The sequence below is a fragment of the Megalops cyprinoides genome, chromosome 1 (assembly GCF_013368585.1).
Source record: "Megalops cyprinoides isolate fMegCyp1 chromosome 1, fMegCyp1.pri, whole genome shotgun sequence".
Classification (NCBI taxonomy): Eukaryota; Metazoa; Chordata; class Actinopteri; order Elopiformes; family Megalopidae; genus Megalops; species Megalops cyprinoides.
Genome location: NC_050583.1, coordinates 51,802,498 through 51,821,064, shown reverse-complemented (window position 1 = coordinate 51,821,064; position 18,567 = coordinate 51,802,498).

Genomic DNA, 18,567 nt, shown 5'->3' with positions numbered 1-18,567 from the left:
GAAGTGTGATTTTGTATTCCTCTGTCTAAGAGGCAATAAAAAGGCAATGGCTACAGCAGTGAGAAAGGTGGGGGGGGGGGGGGTGGAGGTCTGGCAAGTAACGCAAGATGAACGGCCTTCTCTTCTGCCCTGCTTTCCTCCGCCTTCATTTTCCAGGGCTGTTTAACCTTGGAAAGGGCCCAGGCTGTCTGCGCTTGCAGAGCAGATCGTCATCGCTGTTGACGCTGAAACGCGGAAAAAAATTCATGCACATTCTGGCGGATCAATATTTTCATCTTCCATCTCAGAAGAGGAAAATAAAAAGGATCCGTAATCTTGTTACTCCCACTGTCATCTCCTCTTGTGGCAAATCGAGAAATAAAACACGTTTGCGACTGAATATTAGGAGCGTTAATTGGATCATTCTGGGGTGAAAGATCTGAGGCTGTAAAGTGTGTATTGTGCTGTCTGCTAATGCAGCCAGAGCCCAAAGCCCCAGATTTTGTCTCCTGTCCTAGTCTTAAAGGTCAAATTGTTATGCTTTTTTTCCTTTCCGTGTGCTCATCCATACAAAAAAGGGGAACGCATGTTAAACTGTCAATTCCAGTGAGATACAGTCTGGAATATACCACGTGGTACAAAATACAAGTGTTTTCTTCACCTAACTTGTGGTCCTGACACCTGTCTCAGGTACCTTGCAGGAACTGGCCATTCAGAGAATGCTAAAACTCAAATAAGAAAACTTAGACTGGCACACTTGATTCTCCAGGATTCATTTGAAAAGGTTGGTCATTGCCACATTCACAGCTGTAATTGCCTGCATATATTGTAAAATACTTCTGTGTATAGAAGTGGCAGTAATTTACTTACTTTCTAATAGGTGTGGTGTAATTTCATATGTATTAAAAACATGTCTTCCTTATATGTATGGTAATGTACGGCACGTTTTTTTCATAAGGGGATATGCTGCAGTGTATAATGAGGACATGATTAGGTCTGCCTTAGTTCTTATCTTCAAAGGAAGTCGAGAGGAACGAGATGGGCTATTTCAAGTGGAATTGTTCTGCGCTAATAGCACCTGGCACCTTCCAGTTCGTTTCATGTCCTCATTGTAAAACAAAGTAACAGCCTAAGATGGCAGTGAAACAGCATTCTAATTGCAGGACTGAAAAAAAAGTTTTGTTCATTAATTTGTTCCATTATTCAGTGAGGGGGAACAATCAGGACATTATGAGACAGGGGAGTGAGGGGAAAAAGGTCTACAGAAGCGTGGTCACACTTTTCTGCGAGAAAAGCAGTGAGGTGTATTAGGTGCTAGTAATATATTCATGTCAACATAATTTGGATGAAGCGAAGAGAAACTGACGATATTCTCAATCTCAAACAAATCAAGCCAATTCCACTTTGCTGCAATAGTACCGTATATATACATGAATATATACATATTTATTTGTTTTGGTCAAAATCAGTGTAAGATGTGAATCTGCCTCTTTTGGTAAGATGTGTATTATGTACACTACTTTGGTGTAAAAACTTGCATCATTGCACAACACAATGTATGTCATAGGTCAGGACCTTTCTTATTTATGAACTCCTTTGATAGTGCCATGCACTCACACCCAGTACAAATTGCACTTGTGTTATAGTGTTACAGTTTCAACTACAACTTCATTGTGACCAGACATCCTGACAGACACATTTTTACATTATATATTTGTATATGTGTATATGTATATGTATATATATATATATATATATATATATATATATTGCTCAAATGTACCAGAATCTCCATCCACAGACCCTGAAATACCCCCTCCCTCCCCCCACAAACCCCCCTTAAAACAATTCTCTGTCTGCCACAAAGCTCCTGGAGGTCTCAACAACAGGCCCATTCAGCAAGGACAGTCACACACACATCTGATTACAGCAGTTTGGAACAACGTTTTTTTTCTCTCTCTCCCTCAGACAACAAATAAAATGTGGCTCAGAGTCAAAGTGCAAACTTCAGATGAAAAAAAAAGAGGAAAACTCATACCACCAGGGGGTGCCAAAGACTAGACTAAGTGTTGTTGCACTGCCTCATTAGAACACTTGGGGGCAGAATTCAAAAAGAGATTGTTTGGTAGACATCTACGTCACAATGCACCCGAAATGTTATGTAAAAAAAAAACTGCCTGTAATGAGGTGCAAAACATGAAAGTAGTGAGATAAATGTTTAATACCCACTATTAAAAATAACTCAGATGATAAAATGTCAGGGTAATTCTGTCACAATGTTGACTTCATACTTGTACAACTTGCAACATCAACAAAAAAGAAAAATAATACTTTGGGGTTTTGGATCACTTCCCTTTATATTTTATAATTTTGTTGTGGAACAGACTCAACTTGCTTTCAGACTTGAACCTAACAGCTGTCTCAAGAAACATATTTATTGAACATTTGCAGTCTGTTTAGGAAATACCTGCGAAGGCAGTGAGTGTTACCACTGGGCAAAAGACAGCACAATCAGTCTATGGCTTGCTATGGTCAGCTTAAGATAAGTGACACTCATATATGTATGAAACTGAAGCAGAAGTGAAAGAATATGTGTCCTTTTCAAAACGTCATTTTCAATTTTCACAGTGTACAACAAACTGAATGTATGACCCAGGAACCTCCCAGGTAACTTATCTATTATTCACGTAAAAGGAAAATTATGTATCTTCTTTAAGAGACTGGCCCGTTTTTAAATATAGTGCTTTGCTTTTTTACAGCCTGTCAGAAGTGATCATTTGTTCATGTTTAAATGTAATCTCTAAATAGCATACATAATACAGTGCAGTCTGTTTATAAGAATCACATCAATCCAGGATGCTTTGGTTCTTGTTTAAATGGCTGATACAGAAGGAATAAATCAATGGATAATACATGGAGCCATATGTATTTGTTAACTTATAGCAGGGCTTGAATGGTGTTATGTTTATAATCACTGGTCTGTGAGTGTGTGTAGTGAAGGGCGAGAGCAGTCACCCCACCTGGCTTTGAACCCGGGTCTACGGGGTACCAAACATGCAACTTTGACCACGACACCAAAGAGCCAGGCTTGTTGGTATTGCAGTCAGAGTGCATACTCAACCGTAGTGACGGCACTCCGTCACAGTGTGGTTAGCCTGGTCTGACACTGTTGCTCATTTAAATTTAAATGTTCCATTGTGCCGGAAGTTGCTCTGGATAAGAGCGTCTGCTAAATGCATGTAATGTAATTTAATGTAAAGGTAATATTTGAATATACAATATTTCATGCAATCTTTGTATTTATAAGACTGTCTTTACTTATGAGTGTGGCTGTATGAATTGTTGGCGCTATATACGATTCAATACAGTAGCGCGAGTCTCCTTAATTCTTTAATTCTTTTGGGCAAAACATAATGATTTGACACGTGTTGATGACTTTTTATTTTGTCAATGAAATTTGGCACTGTGTTGTCCACAATTCCGTAACCCAGTCGCTGTTTGATCCCAAACAGTAATCCAGTGTGTCAGACGCTGCCTCTGACTGCCTCTGACACAGGCACGTTGTGGGTTCCCATCAGGTGTTTGTCTCTTTTGTTATGCACTCTCTCCCTCTGCTTGATGGAGATCTGTCTCTTTTCTGCAATGGTGACTGGCATCCAAGATCTTGGCTAAACAGCACAACTTTTCTCAAGTTAATTTTTGTGCTTGGAGCTGTGGAATATTATTCCAGATATGAGATTCATATTCAAATTTTTTACATTTTGGTATATTTTAGTGTTACATTGCATTCCACTGTCATGTAACATATGAATAAACCCAATATTATTCTTGTAAGCAGATGATCTGGCTATTATAATGTAAACATCATCAGAATAGGAATGATTCCCACCCATTTCTTTTTCTTTTACCACTAGATGAGGTTGATTCTTATTTCAGAAATTCTTATACACTGGGTCCACTTTAATTTAATACGGAGCCACCTGAGAGCTTGATTCCTGGGGCGTTTTTACTGTAGATACTAGATTGTGCCAAGATGTGTTTTCCTTCTTCCTTCCTTACTTTAAAATAGCACAGAGAAGTGTTCAGTAATTACATTAGTCCTGCCCGTCCTTTCTTAACAGGTAGATGTTAAGAAGGAAGTGTCTCCATTCTTACAGTCCTCTTTTTAGCACTTACTGTTCAATAATTAGTGAAACAATCTTGTTCAGTCCTGCACAGCAATGCATATTAATTAAATTTACTGCAAAACCTACTGCAAATAACTTAAAGCTTGTCAATAAAAATAGTTCACATATCACATACCCTCAGAAATGTAAATGTCTAAAAAAGTGTTTCAACTAACATTTTGTGACCATCACCATAGCTAAATGGGAAAAAAACACAAATGTTTCCTGACATTCTAATGCCTATTCTCTACATAAAGACATTATTTTTTTAAAACTCTTTGGTTGCAGGTTCTTTTCAAGACAAAAATGTATTCCAGTTCGCAGATTGCCTGTTTCAAAATAATAAAGTGTAAGGCATTTGCGACATACAGTGTACCTCCCATTGAGACCTAGTTTTTGAGCAGCCATCTTTTTATAATGACGTTTGGTCTAAAAATACTGTTTTGACACTTTTTGATTTTCTTTTCAGGCAGTATGCAATGTCATTTGGGGATATAAGATGGATATTTTACTCAGAATATGATGCCATTTCTTCCATGAAGGATATGAAAATGGTGATATGACACTGAGTAACTACACAGGAGTGGAGACAGATGATTGTAAGGTGGATCCAAGGTTTTTGACATTTTGTTTCTTACCTCTCCAACACAAATCCCAATATTTTTGTCATCTCCCAAACCTTCATTTTGACCCCACCACATTCATCCCCTTATGAAAATGTTAACATTAATCCCATCCCTCTGGAATTGGGTGTGCAAGTGTTAATACTCTCCTTCTTTAATGTACGTGGCAGGAAACATCCTGTTAAATAAGCATGCATGAATGAGCTGACACTGATATGCGCATATAGCAAGCCTTAGAAGGGTTATGGGTTATCTGTAGCATTTTAGTCAATAATATAGTTAGAAGCGCCCCAGGCAAGCTCTTCTTCAGCCTAAGGGTAAGTCTGTTTCTTGGTTTCATTAAATATCAATATGAATTTGAAAACAGCTTCTGCAGTGTAATATCACCCACTGTTCTCCTGGTTTAGGTAAAAAATAACGAGAGACAAGAAACTGTGGTTGAGGGTTGTGGAGAGAAGAAGGCAAAAATCCTCCAACAGAAAAAGTCCCTGCCTCCCTGAGAGCTCGACAGTCTGTTTTACATTTAGAGGTCAAACACCACACTGTTCAAAGCATGAAGGACTCTCCTCCACTGTGCCCTGTTAATGGCTCATTGCTCTGCATTGTCCGTGTGAAAAGCCATCCACAGCACTGGGTGCTCCCATGGCAACTGGCGACCAGAGGGTTGCATGTTCGAATCCCAGATGGGAAGGGGGGAGGGGGGCAGTGTTGCTGCCATACTGTGCCTCAGTAAAATATCTAGCTATGCAAATCTGTAAAAAACGCATGCTGGTCGGAAACAAATAATGTGAAAATAACTGGAATAATGTTAATAACATGCCAGGGGATGACTGGTCAACCTCGGCCTCCACATGCGGAAAGGATTGCGGCTATGCATCTCACGCCGAGAGGAGAAAAAAAAGTAAAGGTGTGCAGCAACTGCCAAAGAGCATGATCAAACCCTGGCGCCCCACTGTCTCTACTCCCATTCAGCACCTCCGCTGCCAGGGAAGGAAAAAAAAGAACAAAAACAAAAGCGGGGGAAATTAGAAAGCAGCAGTTCCTGAACCGTCGGATGTGAAGGTGTTGATGAGTCAGACACATTAGCGGCCGTGTCAGAAATGCACCAATCACGAGGACGCAGGGGGTTTTATCAGGCCCTGACCCCGCTCTGCGAGATCGAGAGGCTTCCTGTTCAGGACATGACCTCTCTGAAAAACCCTGAATTACTTTCAATGAAGATTATCTTAAAACTGAACTGGTTAGTTCAGCCATTGTCATGGAGCCTGCCTGACGATTAAGGTATTTTATGGATAAAATAACTTCTCACGAAGATGGGGGGGTTGTCGGGCACTGACCCCTTCTCCGGACAATCTAGAGGCTTCCTGTTTGGGATGAGACCTCTCTGTAAAACCCTGAATTATCTTTATTAAGATCATCCTAAACTAAGCTGGTCATTGTCGTGGAACATGCCTGATGATTATTATATTACTGGCATTTAGAAGATGCTCTTATCCAGAGCGACTTACGTTGGTTACAATTTTTACAATGTTATCCATTGATACAGCTGGATATTTACTGAGGCAATTCTGGGTTAAATACCTTGCCCAAGGGTGCAGCAGTAGTACCCCAGTGAGGAATCGAACCGGCAACCTTTCCTACTCCTTTCCAGTTTGCAACACTGCTGCCACTATCAAAGGATCAAGGGACTTTATGGATAAACGTGTGGCTCTGTATGCAGACACACAACATCAGTGAGGCCAGATGACATTCTCTTCTAAACAGTGATGTCACAGACTGCGCAGGATGATGATGGATGCTTTATAGCAGCAGATAACCCAATTGCAAGGGGCCAATCACCATTCTGAGCTAAACTAGGCATTCTTCGTAGAAAAACAGCCATGTGTACACAGCCCACACAGGCTGGTGTCCTTCATAGTTTTCCCTCTCCAAAAATGCAGCGGAAAGCAATAGCTTTCAGAGGTGTGCGGACCGCCTAGGTGAATGGTGGTAGGCTATTGAGAGAGACTGATGTGGTCGGATATCATCCGCTCTGTCAGTCAGCTCTCTCTTATTGATTTCAGACATGAAAGCGCGAAAGCAAGCAGGCAAGGGATAGCAGCGCGCTCTTACGAGACCTTGTCTGTGCTTCCAACTGAATTCTTGTGGCAGGAATTTTTTGCTGCCATGTTGGACAAGCTCAGAGCACTGATCCCCATGCGTATACTCTATTCTGTTTGTGTTTTCTGCGGGGATGCTTCGATGCTTCGATGCTTTACCAGTGCTTTACTTGCAGCTTTTCAGATTTTTGCGGCATTCCCTCCACGACCAGGTAGGCTTACTGCCATCCCTCCTATTGTGAACATTTTATTTTTCCCCCTTTCCGTCTCAGAGAATCGTGCCAGCCAGTGGAGAGGGATGTGGGGCATGGTAGTCAGGAGCAGGTCTTGTGACCCAAAGGTTACAAGGTGATTTCTTAGGTAGGTTGCTTCTGGCTCGATCCTTGACCCAGGTGTTTAGCCCAATAGCTTTATAAGTGGTTGGTAAGAAAGCAATGTGAGTTGATCTGGATAATCGGTCCTATTAGCAAATAAATGATATAAACCTAGAGGGGTAAGGCTTCATGAACTACTAAAATGTGTGGCGCTATAATGTATTATTCTTTTAGAAATGACCAATTGTTTGGTGATTCTTTTTCCCTTTGACTTGGTTTATCACCTCTGGTTCATTTTTTTTAATGGCCAGTATGACTATGTGTAATTGCCTGAATTTAGCGGCCTATAAATTTTATTTACTTATTTTTATTTCTAGAGTCTGAATTCCCAATTGTCCTCCCACTGGCACGGGCAGTGAGGGGATACTGCATCTAACATTTAGCATTAATCCCATTCCCGTTGATTGGCATCAGAAAATGCAAATTTTCTCCTTTGATGCTCTTTAAAATGAAAAGATAAGTCTTGACTCTCAATTCGTTTCACCTTGAAGGTTGAGGCGATGCGGGACCATCCACTATGACTGTCATCGTCTTCTCGTTCCGTCTTATCTCAGAACCAATGCCTGATATGATTGGCCAAGGCTTACCTACAGGTGGAGAATAGACAACTGTTCGTATTTCAAAGTAATATTTTTAAATTGATATTTATTACTTACTTATTACTCATTTGCTGCTTAAATCATGTCATGTTTGCATTTTTGTAACTTTACTATCTGGTTTTTATTTCAATTGAGAAAATAAAAAAAAAAACATTGTCAGTGTGTATGCCTTGAGCACCTTTCACTGTCTCTACATTTTCTCTTTACCTTAAACCATTTGGTGTGAGTGTGTGTGTAGGTACATGCATATGCGGGTGCACATGTGCAATATCTCAGGCTTTGAAGAACAAGTGTTACATACAATACTTACACTATTGACTGTTTAGAAACCTGTATTGCTTAATTATGTGTTTTTCATACATTCCCTCAATTAAGGTGATTTTTTTTTTTTCTGTTATTGTATCCTCATTTGACTGTTGCATCTGCTGTATCTGATATCACCATGATTGTGCTTTGCCTTCCTATAAAGCACTATGTGAAGTGTTATGTATATACTGTATTCATTTGGTAGATGATCTAACCTAGAATGACTGTGTGTGTTTTAGCTTTGAAACTGAGCTTCTCTGGAGTGATAGATCCCTACAGTAATGAAAAAAGAATATACACTCCCCGACTCTGCAGGATGGATTTACAAGATTGATGAACCGACCATGTTATGCTTTGTCAGAATAATTATCTGAAGTCCTTCAACAGTTGGAGAATAATGTTGATGCAAGGACCTGCACACTTAATGACTGCATGTGTATGGCAAAACTATTATTCTTTACAACAAATTACATAGTAATGATCTTCGATCAATGTGGAAAAATGACAAACTTTTTTTTTCCCTCTGCTGGAGTCATTCCACCGTCACATTTACACAGATGTTTTCTTAATAGCCCTTTATAGTCATGTAAAGTATTACCACAGAGGCACACAACCAGACATGACCCCTAAACCCCCTGCAGCATTTTCACGTACAGAACATCATTTAAAACTGCCTGTCTCTGACACCGTATTCTGAATATTCTAATCCATATAGGAAATCATTCTGCTCATGAGCTGCTCGAATGCTGAAAACGCTGTTCTAGTGCCTCTCCATTTCATTATAACACTTGCGCTCTGCAGTGATTGTGAGGTTCAGAAGCCATGGGGGGCGATGTGATCTAGCAGGCCTGTGATCTTGAAGGCTTCAGGTTCGACTGCTTGGTGAGACACTGTTAATGCACTCTTCAGTGAGGAAAAACTCCACCACAGTTAAGTATCCGTGCATATAAATGTTCAATCTGTAAAGGGTACAGCCATGTCACTCACCCCCATTTCCAAATATAAATAAACACAGTTCGTACAGTGAAATTAATTCTCACTGTGTACCTGTGATTAGAGACCTGCTTTTTATGCAGAGAGAATTTTCTCACCTGCAACCCGAACTTTATTTGATGTGATTTTCACAACGTGGCGCTGAAGAAACCTAAATCAACGTAGAAAAAATCCTCCTGCATCATCTGTTCTTAGATGTTTCAACACCACTGATTCTGAATGCTCAGAATGAAATGAGTGCCATTAAAATTGCCACATTTTCCATGAGAGGATCTCTCCCTGCCCACGAGAAAGAGGGAATAGGAATGGTAGGCAAAGAGAGGGGATGTCATGCTTTAATTGGAGTGTGCAAAAAACGATGGATTTCTGCATTCATAACTCTCTCATTACAAAAGCAGATCAATCGAGCCCTGGCTGTCTGTGTGTGTGTGTGTGTGTGCGTGTGTGTGTGTGTGTGTGTGTGTGTGTGTGTGTGTGTGTGTGTGTGTGTGTGTGTGTGTGTATTTGGGCGGGGGGGAGCTGTTTGGCCCCTTTCTGTTTGGACAGTGACCGGCCATTGCCTGCACGTCGTTTGAATGGCTTATTCATTACACTGACAGAGCAATGACTCCCGCCTGAAATATCAGAAGAACATTGGAAGGAAAAAAAAACTGTAAAAACGTCATCTTATAAAATACATGGTCATTAGTGCATAGAGGCCGACAGTGGAAGACTTTATGACTGTGTGTGGGAGGGGGTTGTGTAAGTGTTTAGCTGATGCCCTTGTCCAGGGTGACTTCCATAGGTTGCCACCACATTTTACTTACCTTTTGCTTGCGTATTTGGATAACTGATGGCAAGACAGCAAGACAAGACAGCACCTTACCTCTACCACCCAGGTAAGTCTCCATCTGCATAACGGCACACCAAAATCTTTAAGCTGTGCTGGACAAATGAGGCAGCTGTAGTGATGGTAACAAATGACAGCGTCAGTGCAGTTAAAGGGTTTGAGTCAATAGTGATACGCTGTGTGTGACAAGTGCTGGTGCCCTCTCCCTTGATACCTCTTACCAAGAACACCAGGATGTTATGTCATGTCTGGAGGTGAATAAAACTATTACACGCCTGGGTTAACCTACCAACAGAATAACTCCCGCCAGATGGAATCAGAGCAAAGGGCATCAAGCAGTTAATTAGTTCATTTGTTCATCTTTGGGCGAGTAGATTTGTGGATAAGAAAGGGGGGAGAATGCCACTTCTGAAGGAAATTTGGCTTGACTGATTGATTGAGACATATGGCAGTCTGTCCTAAACTACAGAGCTTGCCTTTGTGATTGAGACCTCCTGCAGTGAAAGATTTTTTTTCTTGTTTTTTTTTTTGAAAATTTCAGAGATTTCTCTGAAGGTTCTTCTTTCTTGCAGATCAGCTGCTAAAGTATAGAATATCAAAATATCGAGAGGGATGATTGCAGTTAAATATGCAAAGGCTGTACCACAAGTCAAATATAAACAATTCCAGACACAGTTACACTAATTGCATTTGCTCCCAAAACTGTTTAAACATAAATTGATTTGGTGTCACTGTTAGTATTCAGCTGAGAAGTGAGCTTAAATAGAAAACACATACAATATTACTTTTTCATCAAGTTCTCTTGATATATTCCTTGACAAATTCTGCCAGATAAATGAGGGCTCAAATGCATTTGAAGAATCTGATTCTCATTGGAGTCTAACAGCCTCATATTTAGTTGCTTTATAATCTGAGAAGGTGTTGTTATTGAGGAGTTCAGCAAAACTGAACACCAGTGGTCCTGTTTCATGCTATTACACTACTTACAACAACACACAAACATGAATTTTGTTCAGTAACTGGAACCACCTTGCTACAATAAGATTCATACTGTGCTTTAAAGTGCATCTTGGGTTCTTGGCTGATTACTTAAAATAATTAATTTTCATATCAGAAGCAGCTTGAAATTGTGCTTTAAATTGCCTGGAACAATTTGCAAAGTATTTGTGCCAGACAGACACAAAGTCGATGGCCCTCACTGGAATGATGTACAAATACGTGGTACGGGGAGCTGAATGGCACCCCTGGGTTTGTATCTGTTTGTTTAAGTGGTATGCCTTTACTTTAAGACAGCTATCCTTGCTCTGTCAAGCAATGTGTTATGATTTTATGGCACAGAGTTACATATCCTGCTATGACTGAAATAAGTCCAGAAAGTCTTACATGTCAAACTAGAATTATCAGCATAGCCATGCTAGGATATTTTGTGGTGGGATGTTTCATACATAACTGGACAACATAACAACTTGCAAAGTGTTCAGTGTCTTGGTGAGTCTGCCAACATGTCCAGCAAATACCAAGAATTCTTCTGTTTGTCTACTACAATGACTTGATTCTGGAGATACTGTATCTTAAAATGTTCACCATAATGTCATAGTTGCCAAAATCGCAGATAAGTAAAAAGCCAAAAAAACTGAAGTTAAAGAACTGTGAAATGCTTATGGCCTGAATATTTGCACATAAGACTGTAAGCATGCCTTTGAAAGGCAGATCTTATTTTTATCTGTGGGATGAAGGACCGTGAGCGGTGAAAAGGAGGAGAAGGTAAACACTCAGCAGAGATGCTGCGGATCCTGACAGACATTGTGAGAGCTGGCGAACGTAGTTTTTGACACTCTGCCAGTTAGAAGTTCATTATGTTTTCATGCATAATGAAGCTCCTGGCATTTCATTGCACGACTCTTATATTTGCTATGTGTGGTGAGGAAATATATATGTTGGGCTTTCTCTCTTTCTATCTCTCTCTCTCTCTGTGCAGTGAGATTGTTTAAAATGTGGTACAACAAATATATTTTGATTGACTGATTGTTTCAATCCATCAATGGATCAATGACTTTTTGGAAGACGACAGTCTGTTCTCTTCAATAGAATTGATAGAAGGCTTTCGTGAGGTTCTGGCTAGTGCTGCTGATGACCATGGGAGCTGATAATTGTAAACTGAATGATGATGAAACATCTCTCACCTGCACCAACAGCAGTGTCCTCATAATGACCATCTCCCTCTGAAACAGCTTTTTGAACGAGGTAAGACCTACCAAACTTCAAAGGAACCATTTGAAGGGATGGGCTGATGTATGGGGGGGGGGCATGGTTGGGTATTTCACAGCCACAGTAAAAAAAAAAAAAAAAAAAAAAAAAAAGAGGTGTTGGAACGTGTGGCCAGGAATGCATCAAGGAGTACCACATCCAAGTCCTAAATCGTCCTCCAGACACAACAGCCTTCGGAGCCCGCTCACAGCACCCCCCCCCCCCCCCCCCCCCCCACAAGTGCGGTCCCTCACCTTCAGGCCTCCCATTTTAATGGGATCAATCTTGTGACCTTGCACACCCCCGGGCCTGGCCGCATCTCCTAATAATCTCTGTACACACGGACCCTGTCGCAAGCGTCCCCGTTGCGCAGTCTGTCATGCAGGGGTCAGCTCCATCCATCTCTCTCTCCCGAGGACTCCCAGGGAGAGAGAGAGAGGCTAATTATGATGCTCCAGCAAAGGGTGTGAAATCTGCACCGCTTAGACATCTCACAAAGCCGCTCCCCGCTCCCCTGGGGGGGAGGCCCGAGCAGACACTCAAAGCTCCTCAACTGCTGATTCTAGGTCAGCCGGGAGAAGCACTGTTTCTGCGTAAATGGCGGGCACTGGTGGATGTAACACGGTACCTGAGTGTTTGTTACCTTGCATACCTGTTTGGCTCAATCATTACATTACATTGCATTCATTTAGCTGATGCTCTTATCCAGAGCAACCTCCAGTACAATAGGACCTAAGTGTATCCATTCAAGCTGAATGAGCAACTGTGTCAGGCCAGGGTAACGACACCCCCAGGCCAGTGAGTGTGGACACTGTTGCTCAGTCTTGTTTTATTTGCCTCATGGTCTTTGTAAACCCGAGTAACACACAGAGCCCCACTGAGGGACTGCTGCCTGTCAGTGGCAGAGTACAAATTTAGATGTATATTTTAACATACATTCAAACTCCATTGTTGCTGTTTATTCATTAGCATTGCTACATCTGGTTTGCTGAATAGAGGGCTGCGGGAGAAAGTTCATAAATTAATGAAAGGCAAAGGCGGACCAGCCGTTAATTAAACAAGGAACCTGGCGGGCTCTGACAGACAACTGCAGTGGTAAATATCCCCTCAGAAGGCTTTGATGTTGCCTTTGTGGGAATCGCATGGAGACACACCGGCCTGCTCCGCGATGCACCACGGATCAGCAGGTTTTTTCTTTTTCCCTATGAAAGGTGGCAGTCAGACTCTGCTGGTGGAAACAAGCTCAATATTTTATCAGCAGGGGCAGGGCGGGAACAGGGATATGGATGACTCAGTCCGTAATCACGGCGGGGACTGAGGTGATCATTGCACCTTTAATGGCCCCTGCAGTGAGTATTAGACCATGTGTAGAGGGCAAAGGGCAGAGGACAAAGGGCAGGAAGGCCTTCACGTTGGTTGTCGTCCTTATAGCCTTTGTATCCTCCCTTTCCTGTAATGGTGATGGATGTCCTTTTCGGGTAAAGGCGGGGGTGGGGATGAGGTTGCTGTGTCTTGTACACAGAGCAAAGGGCAAAAGAAACAAGGTGAAATAAATGGAAAAGGTTATGAAAAATGTGTCTGTCATAGACCAAAAAAACACTTGAGGAAAACACAAGTGGAGCAAGAGACCATGTTGTGTGAGTAAAGTTGAGATTGGTAACTGAACATTGGAAAAAGAGGACACCCTACTCTCTCTCACACTCCAAACTGGACTTAGTGCTATGTTACAACAACTCGTAGTGGTTGAGAAAAGTCATACGGATTGATTTTGTCTAAAATTCAATCTGCAACTTTAAGAATCTGTGAGTGCTTAGAGTTTCAATAATAACATCTATCTCCCCAAAGCCAGTGATGTTTTGTTATTACAACCAAACTGGTCATTTTACGGTAAGTAGGAAAAACCAATGAAATTACATTGTAGTACAGAAGTCAGCGCTGTGTAGCAGCAAGTAATTATAGTGTAACTAGTATGCAAGCAGACACTACTGTATTACTCTTGAGGTTGGAGATTTGTAATTGTGTAATGAGACATGCATACACAGTAGTCATGCAGTATTCACACTGCAACCAAAAAGATAAATTGGCCACTTAAGATCACATATTTTTCCTAATAACGGTAGCGTGGTAAGTTTTCATAAAGAGACACAGAAAAGTGAAGATGAATCCCCCTTCTGATGTTATGCACATTTAAAATTCAATACACCTGAAAAAGTGAAAGATTGCATGTCACGCAAAGCAAACGATCATAAAAGGAGACAACCCTGAATGGCAGAAACACTGAAATGGCACTGAGCACCTTCTACCTCTGTCACATTATGTTGGAGTTTTAAGGCTCAAGACACGCATTCATTTGGGAACACTGAGCGGCACAACCCATTAAGCCAGCATAAGCTGCCAAGAGGCAACCATTTGATAACTTTCATTGCTTTGGTATAACACACCATCTTCAGTCAAAAGTGGGCCTATAATGGAACAGAATATAAATGACTGAGGGGCAACAATTTTACTGCTCGGTTTCACAAAATGGATTTCAAGGAGATGAGTGTGGTTTTCGAAGAGGAGTAAGCCTGAGCTGGGCGTGTGTGCGCGCTTGTGTGTGTGTATGTGTGTGTGTGTATGTGTGTGGGTATCAGGGTTTCCGCTAGGATTTTTTCTTGCCGGTCCGATGTCTGGAATTATAAAATTTTGAAACTTACCGGCCACGTTTCAATAACAGTCTATGTTACAAACGCAAATATAATGTACACTTAGGTTGACGAAAGAATGACAATGACCTCAAATCAGTTTGACTATTTAATGAACAGTGCGTCTTTGCAGCTTGCAATGTGCATAAGCCACGTCACTCTCTCTTCCTCCAGACAACTTTGCAGCACGGTCTTAATTTGATTCTGCAGAGAGAAGCCCCTCTCTGCTGGCCTAGTAGCAAGTATTGTGCAATAAAAAAGCGCACCCTTTTGGGGAAAAAGTACTGTAGGCTGTTAATAGGTTGTTGGGACAATGTCCTGTTTAGGTATGGCCTTCATTATAGCTACGTTTTGTATGACCATTATTACTGGACATTTTCAATTTATCGTTTCTTTACAAATTTTACCAGGAGACCCTAGTGTATATATATATCTGTATTATCAGGGATTCAAAGAACTATAGTCCAGTGCACCCCATAAAGTCTGGACACGATGCATGCAAATCTTGCAAATACAAAATGAATACTTGTCATATAAATCATGAGGCCCAGTATGGTGCAGAACTGCATGCCAGAGTTGCGAGTTACAGAAGAGTTTTTTTTTCGGTTCAGATCTGAGCTTTGGAAGGAGTCTGAGCTGTCTGCCCCTGTTGGTTCCTCACCTCATTTAGAAATGTGGGGGGAAGTTTGCAGACTCTGCTTGCTGTGTCAACTTTGCTTTTAAGTCGGCGCTGTAATATTCTGCAGTAGTCGGGGAAGGAACACAGTCAAAGTACTCAGCTCAATTTGTGGTGGAGAGTGTGAGATGCATTTGAAGCCCGGGAAGACTGCGGCTCTGTTGTTTCTTAGCTGACTTCCTCCGGCTTTAAATATATATCCTCGGTCACGGAGGAAAATGACTCACCCCTTTTATGAAGCGACGCCTCAGGATTCAGTTCCTCTTACATTTGGAGCATGTTACTGAGATAATTGAGCTTGAATGGCTTCTGCTAAATCAAATTAAGTGCAGGGGATCTTATGAAACAGTGCTACCGTAACAAGACGGCCATATGCATATCACTGATACAAAAAAATGTGGCGTAAATATGTAAATACAGGTAAAAGACTGGATCTAGCTGCTGAAGATGTTAATAAAGGTGGAAATGACCAAGATGATCATAGCAATTAAAATAATAAAAATAACTCATACACACATGAATATAGTCATATTTATGAATCAATTTTACCAACTGCATTAGTTGCTGCAATAATAATTATGTAACAGGTATTACAGTCATTTCAGTTAAATTGTCATAACTTGACAAATAAACATTAAATAGAGTTATATTATAAGATAATTGGATACTATTAAATAAAGCTATATTATTATACTTCATACATACATCGCTTTGGATAAAAGCGTCTGCTAAATAAATAAATGCAAATGTAAATATACCTATATTTCATATTTGCACAGAGATTGCAACTCCTCCCATACTGAACTCCCTGGGTGTGGGATCTTTGCCTCTGAGGGTCTTTGTGAACTGGCGTCTCAATCACCAGAGATTAGCACTGAAAAGCCAAAAGAGAAAGGGCTCCACCCACTATCAAAGGCCCCAAACCGAATTTCCTTTGATGAAGTCAAATCAACACCAACAACACATTCCTTTCGCTAAAGTTAAAGGAGGTGTGCATAAATGATGCCCCAATCAATTTCTCAGCCATTACAAAAGGTCATGAGCATTAATCAAACTCGGCACCACAGTCTGAATTACTTGAGAAGCATCTGCATTGACAGCACTGTAAAAAAAGATGGATACGGCTACTGATGTGTTTGTCAGGATCTCCATAAACTATACTAATCTAATGGCACTTAATGACTCCACTTGACATCTTTGTTATGATTTAAAATTTATGGCCATAAAAAACACATTTGGTCCTTATAGTTCTCCCCTTCATATGTCATTTGCTGCTGGGCCCAAACACCCTCTGCATTTAAGTACATCTGGTGTGTAAAATGTATGTTTGTATAGCTAGGGGCTGCCGATAATGGTGTGACTAAGCAATATTAATTTGAGAGCATATTAATGAATAATAATTCATTAAGAGGACAACTTTTTTCTACGAGAAGTCCTCTGTTGTAATCCCATTGTTTTCATTTATTTGTCTTTTCTTCTTCTGTAAAAGTTCTCCCTTTAGAATTCTGTGATTACATATTGTATTGTAGATTTCTCATATAAAATATGGTAAAAACAACAAAAAAACTAAAAAAAAACCTTGCAGGAGAGAGAGGGGGACTATACGTAATTATTGCATGATGCTTGACTTTATTCCAAATAATAAACTGGCTCCCTACACCCTGAACTGATATGAAGGTTGACGGTATTGATCAGCGTACAACCCATCAGGAAGTATGGATATTAACAGGCGGTGTGTCAGACAACTCCCTCACGCCTTATTACTTCTGAAAGAACATATTTGAGAAAGGAATCAGAATCCCAAGTTCAACTGCTTCAAACACATGCACTGCCTTGAGTGTTTGTTCATACTACTGATTAAATAGGAACAAAAACATAACTGAAAAGCTGTATGTATTGTATCTCTGCTTAAAAAATGAATGTGTTATTCTTTAATCTTGATGGCATTGCTGAAAGCAAATTTGCATTGTTCACAAATCATACAATTTATTCCAGAAAGTACAAAGCTCAAATTTATTTACACCTTCAAGTAATATTTTAAATGAGACTCAGCAACAACAACAAAAATCTACATGAGCACTCTGCTTTTGAAAGTTCAGTGGAAGCTGAATATATACAGATTCATCCAAAGGCTCCCTGTTTCTCTCGAGTATTGAAGCAGGTAAAACACAGAAGAAATTCATTAGTAGCTTCTGTTATCATTAACAAGTTCAGAGAAGTTGTCAGCAAACAGTCACTGACCTCCACAAGTTGGGAGATCAGTATGAAGATGGAGTCTATTATTCACCACAGTGTCATCATTTGTGATGATCATGGGGCTATTTTAGATGCACACATTACATTACAGTATTGGCATTTAGCAGACGCTCTCATCCAGCACAACTTATATCAGTTACAGTTTTTTTGCAATGTTATCCATTTATACAGCTGGATATACGGAGGCAATTGTGGGTTAAGGACCCTGCCCAAGGGATCAGCAGCAGTGCCCCAACAGGGAATCAAACCAACAACCTTTCGTTTATGAGTCCTGCTCCTTAATCACTACGCTACACTGCCGCCCAAGCAATCACACAACATTGATATCGGAGTCACAGAGCGCGCAAGTGGCTCAACTGGCTAGGATGCTGGTTTCACCCAAACTCACTGAGCCTGAGCGGTACTGTTCACTGACAATGAAAGGTCAGTTGTGCCACAACTGGCTTTGTTTCACAGGGGCAAAGGGGGTTGCATCAACCAGGGTCTGCTTGCCTCGCCGCTGTGTTACCCATGAGGCAACTGCAGGTCAGTTGGATTCCTTTCCTCAAGAGGAGTGTTTAGGAGTGATCCTGCTACACGCCACCTGTAAATCCCAACGACACTGACGTTTTGTATGATCTCCACACTGATAAAGAGCGAAAAAAGAGTCATGCAAAAATAGACAATCAGTTGTAGGGTGAGAGACGGATTCATACTCCAGGAGGCAACTCAACGCCAGAACTCCTGATTTATTCAT